Raw genomic sequence first — 12,277 nt, forward strand, 5'->3', positions numbered from 1 at the left:
AGGGTTCGACATATAGGGGACGACCAAAGCCCTACGAAAGCCCAAATTTCGGTCATTGGCCGGGTAAACTGGGCTGGCCACTTGGCGAAGTGGCAAACTTCGGGCTTTGGCAGCAACATATATATTAGATTAATCAACAAGTGACTAGGACATCTTTCTTTACAATCACTTCATATTTTTGCTAATGGTATATATAATGCATAATTTCAGAAATCCTGAAACCCAATGAACATGCGTGATGATGACCATGAGAAAGAGGGAGAGAAGAACTTTTTTTGGAAACATCCATCGCATTCATTACGTGACTCGACGAATAACTGCGAAATTTTTTATTAGGTATGTATTATTACTTGGGACACGCTTCTTCGAAAAAAAAAGTTCTTTTTTTTCATGATGACTGAAAATAAAATGCTCATAAAAAAAAGGATGGGGGGGGGGGGTGTTGAGGAAAATAGGAATCGCGCAACTATTTTCGGAATTGGTTCTCATTCACTTTTTAATTTCATATGTTGTATAAAGGGAAGGCTTGCTTCAGTTTTCTGGTCAATGATTGGCTGACGAGTCTCTCACGTCATTGATGGAAGCCGCGCGCAACGCAACAAAATATTCTTAGAATCGCTGGCGACGATTCCTGGAAAACCCCGACGAGGTTTGAGGCAACAAAGAGACATTCGAGCCATATCTTTTTCTATTCTACATTCTCTCTTCTATGGCTTCTTTCAATATATAAGAGATAACCTTTTAAGAAATTTCAAATACCTTTTTTTAATTTCGTATCTCTCCCTACTTTTTTTTAAAATTTTAATTAGGTTTTAAATAGGTTCAAAAATACAATCGATTGCGTTTGGCGTCGGAGATTACTGCCCTAAAAGGGCGAGGCTCGCGAAGCTCTAGCCTGAGAACTTGGAGATAGACTTTATACGTTTTTAATTCAGAATACCTATAGATTTACTGTATAATCAGTATTTTTGATAGTACTGAAAGTCATGGCCTAGAAGCTCGCACAAAGAATGCCAACATGAACGTGGGGCTGGTCTTACTAAGTTAGGCAGGTGCAAAAGGTAAATCGGGCCGTTAAACTGGGTGTTAATGCATTGATTGCATTTCGATGCAACGCATTGTTTAAAATTTTTTTAAATTATTTTTAGTACAACATTAACATTTTTGGAAATTGAATGGTCTAATCAGAGTACCATAGTATTTTTTAAACTTGTTTGCAAAAATAAATTTGATTCCTAATGACTTTTCAAAAGATTTAATTTTTGTAAATTTTATCCTGATTTTTGATCCGGAAACTTTTTCCATGGCTGTGAACAGAAATAAATTTTTTCTGTCACATGAGACACGAGGTTTCCCAAAATCAGAATTACTAATTATTTTAATTAAATTAAGTTGATTTATATCATAAAGTTAATTACAGTCAACGCTCGTTATAACTACCGTCTATAATAGCGACCTTTCAATTATAAAGACCGGTAAGACAAATCCCAAATATTGTCCTCTTTCCATCACGACATCTTTTATTCAATATAACGACCGATAAATATTTAACTCATTACAACGACTAAACACAACTCAGCCCGTTATTTTAAAGAAATGAAAAAAAAAAAAAAATCTGTCTTCGAGTGTGACCTTCACCCTTAATGCTTGGAGAAGAAAGGGTACATGGTTAAAAGATGAGGCATTGTAAGTTCTACAGAACCCGGTGGTTAACTAGCGCCATCACTGGGAACACTGCCATGGGAATCATTCTGTTTTATTTTCTTACATGATCTCTCAGTCCCACTTCCCAAGTGGTTGATTTTTCTGTCTTATTCTAATTATATATTTCTATCCTATTCTTATTTTATTGCGCAATTTTACTTTAGGAAGTAGTATAGGCGAGTGAAATTATATTATTTTCCTGCATGTAATAAAAAGTAAATGCAGGTTTCTATAGCCCATATTCAGTATTTTCGTAAGTAAAAGAAATGTACATGCTGTGTATAATGTATTTAATTTTTTCTCACCAGATACATTTTCATTGCAACATCATAACAAATGAATTTTTTGTTATAAAAGCAATCAGTGTGCAACATACAATTTTCCGGGCAAGCAAAACTTTATGATTGTTTTAAAATGTCCATATGATGACCTAATATAACGTCTGTTTTCCGTGGAACAAAATTAGGGGTCGTTATAACGAGCGTCGACTGCAATTGTAAATTTACATTAATTACAAACAAAAATGCTAAATTAATATCTAATTTTTTGCAATTTCTCAAATACGTTATTTAAGTACCCAGTTATGACTCATAAAAATTTTGTTCAATTTGGTCATGTATTGACCAAAAATAGGTTAAGCTATTCAACTTTTCTTCGGCATAGTAGAAATCATTAAAACCCTGTAAAACGCCATGTCTTTTTTAATGAATTCTTTTTCCTATTTTCAGCAGGTGCAAAGTAAGGGGGTATAGGAAAAATGTTAAGTTGAGAAATAAACTTAACAAAATATCTGGGCTTTTCCATTGCTAAAATAAGAGGCTTTTTTTAAAGAGGCGAGATATCTTGTCAATGCCGGTGAGTAGGTTAAAACAAAGCCTAAAATTTTGTAGATTTATAGATGTAGATGTGAAAAATGAAAAATTCCAACGTAAAAGCATTTGTCTGAGGATGATGTCACTCTCCGCTATCCATACGAAGGTTTTTATACAGCTGGCTGATGCGAAGATATATTTAGAAAAAAGAGAAAATTAAACTGCCCTTGCGCGGAATCGAATCCACGTCCTCTCACTTTTTGAATTTTCTCTTTTTTCCTAAATATATATTCGCATCAGCCAGCTGTTAAAAATCTTCGTAAAAGCTCTTGCGGAACCCTTTATAGTTGTAACTGTTCCGCGGAACCTTTGATGATAATGATGTTGTTACACGGAACCAAAACAAATTTCGAATATTTATCTAATATACAGGGTGTCTGGGTGTCGCTACCGCCGTCTAAACAGTATCATAACCGACGGGTAATATGATGTGCTTGGACACCGACTACAATTTATGTTAAGATTAGCTATAATACCCGGCGCTGCCCGGGTTTTCTTCAATGAGGCTCTTTGGATCACGTGATAGCTCCTTCTTTCTTTAAGGGACAGATAAGCCGCGTCTAAGTTAACCAATATGGCGACTTTCTGCGCGACTCATGAAATAAACAAATCTAGATTTAAAGGAACGTAGAAATGTGAATAGTTTTTTTTTCTTTTTTCGCTAGGTATTTTGATCCCCTCCCCCCCAAACTTCAAGTTATTCATCTGCCTGTTTCTGCTTTCAAAAATGCTTAGTTCAAGTTGTGGAATTTCTTCGATGTACACTGAAGAGCCAAAAAACTGGTCATCTGCCTAATATCGTGTAGAGTCCCCGCGAGCCCGCAGAAGTGCCGCAACACGACGTGGCATGGACTCGACTAATGTCTGAAGTAGTGCTGGAGGTAATTGACACCATGAATCCCGCAGGGCTGTCCATAAATCCGTAGGAGTAAGAGGGGGTGGAGATCTCTTCTGAACAGCACGTTGCAAGGCATCCCAGATATGTTCAATAATGTTCATGTCTGGGGATTTAGGTGGCCATCGGAAGTGTCTAAAGTCAGAAGAGTGTTCCTGGAGCCACTTTGTAGCAATTCTGGAGGTGTGGGGTGTCGCATTGTCCTGCTGAAATTGTTCAAGTCCGTCGGAATGCACAATGGACATGAATGGGTGCAGGTAATCAGACAGGATGCTTACGTACCTGTCAGAGTCGTATCTAGACGTATCAGGGGTCCCATATCACGCCAACTGCACACGCCCCATACCATCACAGAGCCTCCACCAGCTTGAACAGTCCCCTGTTGACATGTAGGGTCCATGGATTCATGAGGTTGTCTCCATACCCGTACACGTCCATCAGCTCGAAGCACTTGGAACCGAGACTCGTCAGACCAGGCAACGTGTTTACGGTCCTCAACAGTCCGATGTCGGTGTTGTCGGACCCAGGCAGGGCTTAAAGCTTTGTGTTGTGCAGTCATCAAGGGTACACGAGTGGGCCTTCGGCTCCGAAAGCCCATATCGATGTTTCGTTGAATGGTTCGAACGCTGACACTTGTTCATGGCCCAGCTTTGAAATCTGCAGCAATTTGCGGAAGGGTTGCGCGTCTCTCACGTTTAATGATTCCCGTCAGTCGTCGTTGGTCCCGTTCTTGCATGATATTTTTCCGGCCATAGCGATGTCGTAGATTTAATTTTTTACCGGATTCCCGATACTCACAGCACACTCGTGAAATGGTCGTACGTGAAAATCCAAAGTTCATCGCTACCTCGGAGATGCTATGTCCCATCTATCGAGCGTCGACTATAACACCACGTTCAAACTCACTTAAATCTCGATAACCTACCATTGTAGCAGCAGTAACCGATCTAACAACGTCTGAAACGCATTGCTAGGGAACCACGGTAACCAAAGCAAACGTTCCGAAAGTGATTGTTGAGACCCAAAAACCATTGTTGCGCGACAGTCTTTCGCCCATTTCAGGCATTTGCCCTGCTCTGACGAACTTTTAAAGTAGCCTATCGTTCAAATCGGGCCCCATTTAATATATATATCACACACGCGCGCGCGCTTTCTCATGCCCTGACCAGGTGAGCCCCATGCATTTAACGGCTCTGGGTGACACGTAAAATTCACTGAGTTCTGAAGTTAGTTCTGATCCTTCACTTTTCTTATAGATAAAAAGTTTCTAAAAATCATCTTTTTTTACGACTTTCCTAATGAAACGAAGAATGACATTTATGATATCTTATCCGACGCACTGAATTGGAACCAGCTTCTATTTTTTTTTTAAAAATGTAACGTTACAGTTTTCCGAGTCGTTTAGTCATCCAAGTGGTGTTGATTTTTTTTAAACTGCACTAATTCATTAAAATTTAAAATACACTGCTGGCCACCCAAATTGCAACACCAAGAAAGACAAGAGATATCGCAACAATATTTATTTTGTAGATAACATGTTGACCAAGCATCAAATGATTAAATTTATAGACATCTGTGAAGTGTGGTTCCTGCCAAAATCAGTAGCCAGAGTAGCCGCCATTGTTGGAGATCACCGCTGCCACACGCCTCGGCATTGATTCAAAGAGACTTTGGATGTGTTCTTGGGGTACAGCAGACCAAGCAGCTTCCACGCGTTGCCAAAGTTGATCTGGTGTGGCAGCTGGGGATGTAATCTGGGTCAATCGTTGAGCAACCATGGACCACATGTTTTCTATCGGCGAAAGATCCGGAGAGCGAGCTGGCCAGGGAAGCAATTCAATCTGGCGATTGACGAAGAACCTTTGGACAATGCGTGTCACGTGTGGTCGCGCATTATCCTGTTGAAATATGGCTGTGGGCAAGCCCTGAAGGTAAGGAAGGACAACTGGCTCCAACACCTCGGAGATGTAGCGCTGGCTTTTTAAAGTACCGGCAATGCGTACTAGAGGAGTACGAGAGTGATATCCAATACCGCCCCATACCATAATACCCGGTGCAGGACCAGTGTGGCGGTGCATAACGCAGCTGTTCAGCATCCTCTCTCGACGGTGTCTCCAGACTCGAATCCGACCATCGTGATGTTGCAGACAGAAGCGTGACTCGTCAGTAAAGACAATTTCATTCCATTGTGCCGTCCACATCCTTCTTTCATCGCACCATTGGCGGAGGAGACGTCTGTGGTTCTGCGTCAAGGGTAGACGAAGCAATGGACGTCTTGCGGACAGACCACTCTGCTGTAAACGGCGTCGAATGGTACGCGCAGACACTGGATGATGCGGTACAGACTGAATGTGCTGTGCTATGGTTCGTGATGTGGCTGAGCGATCCGTCACTGCCATACGCACAATACCCCTGTCATCACGTGAAGTGGTGCACTGAGGTGGATGCGATCGAACACGTCGGTCCGTCGTACCCTCCTGCATCCAACGATCACATATCCGCATTACAGTTGTTTGGTTTCGTCCAACACGACTACCGATTTCCCTGATCTCGGTAGGCCACTATCCTTCCTCTGTCGAACTCGGATACTTGATCAAAAGATGATCGCTGTTTTCTACGAGGCATAATTGATCGTTTTTTTGAAAAAACCACAAGAAAAACACAATTGCCGTACTTCAAATCGTCGAAATCTCCAAGCCTTAAATAGCGCTTTGAAGTGGCGCCACAGGCGCGCGTGATGTGCGTCTGCGCTGAAATTCTAATCATTTGCATATCTCACCTCCGCTAATGCATGTTGTAAATTTCATATTATTTGCATGCTTCCTTCAGGGTGTTGCATTTACGATGGCCAGCAGTGTAAAAAATAGCTTTAAACGTATCAGTAACAAAAAGGTTTTTTTTCTTTAAATGCTTTCGGGATGCCTGGGAATTTTAAGTTTCGTGACGTTTGTGATTCCACGGAACTCCAACAAAGCTCCAACGGAACACCAGTAGGAAACCCATGACCAAGGGGGTCTTTCGATATGAGGTAGAAGCCATTATTTATACCTACATGACATTCTGTTAATTTTTAACAGGACCCACACTTTTACCGGGCTCCCTGCATGATTTCAAGGAAATGCATTGTGTAGTTTACAGAGCTAAAAAGAGCGACCGTTGGGGTTCCCAGGCTAGGCGAAATCCTTATAGTTGCGGCTACGTCAACCATAAGCGGATACAGACTTTCCGTATGGAGGGGGGCGAATCACTAGAGTGTATAGTGAATGGGGGATGGCCACCTATGCAGTCCACCATGATTTCCACCACCGGACGAAGAGATTCTGTAGGACCACACCCCCTTTCTCTTAGGTGGAGTTGGACTTGAAAGACGGGGGCTGATGTCAAATGATGTCGATTCGTATATACTGGGTGTCCTGTAAACCCTAATTCGGTCTTTATCTAATCACCCGTCCGTTGTTGGTTCTACTTTAGAATATGCTCAAAATATGTTGAAGAATCAATCTGGGTTAGTTTCGAGAGTGAAAATGCAGTGTGCCAAAATAAAAAATGTGAATATTTTAGACGGTCCCCACACTGTTCTCTAATTTCCAATTAAGATTTTGCCCTGTCTCTCCTAACGCCAAGAAAAAGTTTCTAAATGCAATATTCACCAAGATATTTGAAATCAAAAATATAATAAAAGTTGGGAAAGAACAGTATTTTTGAGGGGAAGAAGCTTTGTCCATTAGTTTATGATGTTCTTCCCAACATTTATCCGATTTTGAATTCAAAAATCTCAGCAAATATTGCACTTTGGAATATGGAATTTTTTTGTTGGTCTCAGAAGAGACAGGGCAACAACTTACGAATCGGAAGTTAGAGAACGGGGGGAACGGTATAAAAATTTACCGGATATTTTTTATATGGTGACACACTGTATTTTCACTCCCAAAACTGGTACAGACTGATTGTTGAGAATATTTTTATAAATCAGAAAAATTTAACTCTCTCTCTCTACGACGAACGGTTTATAAGATAAAGGGCTGAATTAGAACTTACAAGACTAATATGCATATATATACATGTAACCACAGCTACCAGTTCCAATTGATCAGCGCCAACCGTGCCCCGACATCTGAAAGAAGTGGACTTTTCATTTATATTGTTGTATTTTTTCCATATTAATTAATACATATGACACGTTAATATTCAATGACCTATTGTCAAACTTTATTGGTTCCTTTTAGATAAATATTAATTTAAAATTATTTAATGAGAACCATCAGTTTTTTCTATGATGAAGTTATGAGGGGAGAGGAATATTAATGGTATGTGTAAAACAACTTATATGTACCTAAAGTCATAGTTATTATTTTTAAAATTGAAGATAACTTTAACAGCTTTTTAAATTAATGGCGCTTGTTCCTTTTATATATAAGTAAAAGCAGTCCATATAATGTATACACCAAATTAAAAAAATGAAATGCAATAAAAGAAAGCGGACTGGTGCCCTGTGAAATCGCCCTTCGTTGGGCGGAGAGGAGGTGGACATGCACCCCCCACCGTTCACAAAACACACCCTCTATTATCTACCTCCCTCCTATTCGTTGCGCCTGTATCCGCTTATGGCGTCGACTGTATTATGTTATCTACGATGACCAAACTTCCTGTTTGAAGAACTGAATAAAAATCCTTCAAAACGGGACGTTTGGAAATCATCAATATAGCTCTTCGCTGTCATGAAACGAAATATTCGTTGAAAGAAGGTTTTTCTCGAAATTTATTTAACGTCTGCCTCGAAGACTGGACGACACGAGACGCCGGGATTTGTCTCTATAAAATCCTCAATGATGAGACTTTTCCACGAAACGATCGATGTCAACGAGATGGCAATAGAATTGGGGTTCACCCTTCAAATGGTCATCCTTATTCTGCTCTTTCATTCATGTACGTACATACAGTAGAGTGAATTTCACTTCTGGAAATGGTAATTGTCAGCTGGACTCTCTCTCTTCTCTTTATATGAAATATTTAATATACAAGTAACTGAATCCCTGGAAAAGGGGAGAAAACACTACGATACTCCATCCACAAAAAGACGGTACCGATTCGCAAATTCATTGTCAATGTCACTACGTCACTCTGAGAGTTTGGAATGTTTACGAGGTTTGTTGCCCGTGTTGTTTAGTGCTAGTAGTGATGTAAAATGAGGACGATGCTCTACCAAAGCATTCCCAAAAACTCTCTTGCCCTATAAATATAATATTTTTTATATAATGGTTATATGTATATCCTTGATAACAATTTTAAATATGTATCTCGTAGCCCTCACTGACCGATCTTGAGCCTCTTCGGAGATACTGAAGTGCCTGGAACGTAGAAAAACCACTTGGTCAAGGCTTCTCACTTTGAAAAGGGATTTTCACCCTTTTTAATGTTCCACCCATCCTTTTCCGTAATGATATCATGACATAAAATTTAATATGAATGATGACATTTAATACGAGAAATATAGGACTCATATCGGATCCATGAGCCTCCCCAATGTTTGCCATAATTTCCATAATACGTATAGAAATATTGGATACGCTCCCCCTCCCTCGAAATATTTTCGATTTCATCCTATTTTTCCAACAACTTTACGCCAAAGATGAAAAATGCTGAAAAAAATAATGAAGAAAATAGGTGAAACAGCTTTTCTAATACAATCCACGCCGCTTAGTGTGATTACATTGAGACTTGGGGTTTCTGATAACAAGAACCGAGGGATAACTATACCCGAAAAAATTCCCGTTTGCATGTACCACCGGTGACCATACACATAATCGAACATTATTTTTTTTTTAAATTCTATTCTAAAACGGGCTTTTTCTCCCTTCGAGCCAAAAAATCCTGCATTTTTATAATTAGCTGTCGTGAGCCGTTAGAATGGCGCATAGTTTTCCCAACTTTTCAGTCTCGGCCTTTTTTTCGAATTTCTTTCCTCTCGAACTTTTTCTTTCATCGGCCCACAACTCAAGTGAACCCTAAGATCCTATGTTAAATATGTATCTTCTATTGCCCCCTAGACCATTCCATCGCCCACCACGGGGCGATATTGCGTAGTTTGGGAAACACTGGTCTAACTTTTATCACGAATTATGATTTTTTTTTTTTTCATGTACAATACGTTTCATGGATCCGAGAAAAAGCCTCTCGGAAAAAGAAATTCGAATTTATTCAGCTGGAAGAAACTAACTGAAGGAAAGGACTTTATTATTATTATTTTTTTTTTGTCATACATTTGCTTTCGCTTTCACTATAGGAAGGCCATTGTAAAAGCTACACGTACATGGATTACAGCGAATACTATGCACTGATCACAACATTAACCCTTTAAACGACACAACAGAAAATCAATACTCACTTCTTCGCAAAAGCGATAACAATACCTGAATGATAACATTATCCATGATTATAATAAGCTGCTCGTCGGGTCTACAGGGTCAAGGATCGCGTTGCACAGGGGTGGCTCGAGAAAAAAAAAATCTCTGCTCGTGCTGAACCTTTTTTAGGCGGTCCCGAATACGTTTTTTTTCTTTGGTCGAAAATCTTGTTTTTTGCCCTTTCAAATCTGATTGGGAGTCCGTCCTACAGCGGCACCCCATGCGATCGCATGGCCCAAGAGCCACCCCTGCACTAGAAACCTGGTTACTAGTGAATATAGTGAGCAATATGTATTCCATGAAAGCACATTCAATATGTATTCCATACATATTGAATGGAAATCGTAACTCTATTTGCATAGCATAATACTGTATTAACCCTAAAAAATTCGCGGGACCCCTCAGCAGAGGAGCTCATATGAAGAAAACATTCGGGGAAGGGGGGGGAAGATGTCCTTAAAGCTGTCAGTCGTCCTGTACATACGAGATTCAAGCACGTACGGAGGACGGGAAGGAGGGGGGGGGGGTTGCGTTGCATTGTATATTCATTAACTTTATTGGAAGAAGGGGCTGAAATAGCCTCATCTGAAGTTACAGCAAACTCCGAGTGATCTTGGCACATCGTCTGAGAATAATCACAATCACCGCTCAATTTTCGGAGTGACATCTAGGCTCCAGGGCCGTCTTAAGATCATCATGGGCCCCCGGGCCAAGTGATTTTTCTGAGGCCCTACCAGACAAATTCTACCAACTAATTCTCATTTTTGTGAGGCCCCTCTTCTCCTGAGGTGCCCGGGTGGGCCCATGCGTTAAGACGGCACTGCCCAGCTCCCCAGTACAGATTTTTTTCAAGCGACCACCCTTAGTAAATTTATAGAATTGATACATAATAAGTATGGCCCTAGTGCCCCGGTGCTAAGCCGGTTGGAGCTCTGTCATGTAAGTCTCAGTGCTGTCTTAACGCATAGGCCTATCGCGAGGCCTTATTTTTCCAGATAGGGCCTCAGAAAATTCACTTGGCCCATGATGCTCTTATGACGACCTGGTGCCCCGGGTTCAGAAATAGTGGTGTTATATATTTTTTTCTGTTCTAAATTACGGGGGGGGGGGGAGGCACCAAAATGGGTACTGTCCACAGGTGACAGAATAATTTTTCATTTCTAGTTGTGCACTGTGTAAGGCCTAATGGACTCAACCGGGCACGGCCAGGATAGCCTCACGTGCAGGAGGGGGGGGGGGAATCCATGTAAATGAGATCTGGGTAAAATTTTCTAGTGTAAGCATGTAAATTGGAAGACATAAATTTATAACCGCGTGCGGAACGGTGGGGGGGGGGGGGAAAGCTCAGAAATTCAGAAATTTCGCTTTGCCCGAGGGCCCATGATACTCTTACGACGGCCCTGCATGGATGTCCACTAAAATCATCGTCATATGCACGACCCCCACATGTTTAGGCTTAGATCTTTGGCGGGCCCTTCCATAGTAAATTTATAGCATGGAAAAAACAAAAAAATAATGGTATTTGTCCTAGGCCCCGAGGCTGGAGCCTTGACAGCCCTACCCTTGTGGGGGCTATAATCATATGGTCACCATTATATATACACTATTTTCTGGCCTGCGAATACCCGAAAAATACCGCACATTTGGTCCGCGGACAGAAAAGTTTGTGCCCCCCCCCCCCTGCTGTATAACACGCCAGAGGAAAATAAATATTGCATTTCTATCGTTATTGCATTTCATTATTCTACACTGAAGCGGATTCGAGAGACTGCGTAATAATCTGAGACCTCCCATTTACGAATAAGGGTAATCTTAACACATTGGACCGATGCAGGCACGGCCAGGAGCTCATGTCTGGGGGGGGGGGGGGGTTGCATAATGTAAGAGATGGTACTAGAAATATATAGACTGGAATATACTATAAGACTGGTGCTATATAGAAATTCTGCCACCTAAGGCGAATAATATTTTACCACCCTTGAAACACGAATTTATCCCTCAAAATGATTTCGATGCCCAAAAATCTGAGAGGTCATAACAAATCTGACATGAAAAAATGCCGCCCTTGTTAACATGCCGCCCTTGTTAACATGCCGCCCTAGCTGGTTGCCTTGTCAACTTATGCCTGGTGCCGGCCCAGGATCTGGTACTATGTGATTAAACATGTAAGAACTGGGTCCCCAAAAAATTACTTTATCCGGGGCCCATGATATTGAGACAGCTGTGTATAGAACCAGGAAAAAATGTAACTCACTGAAGTCTGGCAGAAAGGTCCGGAGACCGACTTTATCGTGAGTTCACTATCTCAATTTACTAAAAAAAACCATTTCGGGAGTTTTCCCGCTCCTGGATGAGGGAGGGGTTCCTTTATGAAAACAGAGGAGGGGGGGGGGGAGAATAAA

At 41.0% G+C, this 12,277-nt stretch overlaps 1 long non-coding RNA gene across 1 annotated transcript in view; it reads left to right on the forward strand.

The window, feature by feature from the left end:
- Positions 1–221: 221 nt before the first annotated feature.
- Positions 222–12,277, forward strand: part of LOC149070950 (uncharacterized) — a 52,240-nt gene continuing 40,184 nt past the window's right edge. Inside the window, exon 1 of the long non-coding RNA XR_016194989.1 lies at positions 222–336. This is a non-coding gene — a long non-coding RNA (uncharacterized LOC149070950). The remainder of the gene's footprint in view (positions 337–12,277) is intronic.

Source organism: Pholcus phalangioides, unplaced genomic scaffold (genome assembly GCF_987345545.1).
Source record: "Pholcus phalangioides strain wild (caught in Gottingen) unplaced genomic scaffold, Ppha-v1.0 ptg000020l_1, whole genome shotgun sequence".
Classification (NCBI taxonomy): Eukaryota; Metazoa; Arthropoda; class Arachnida; order Araneae; family Pholcidae; genus Pholcus; species Pholcus phalangioides.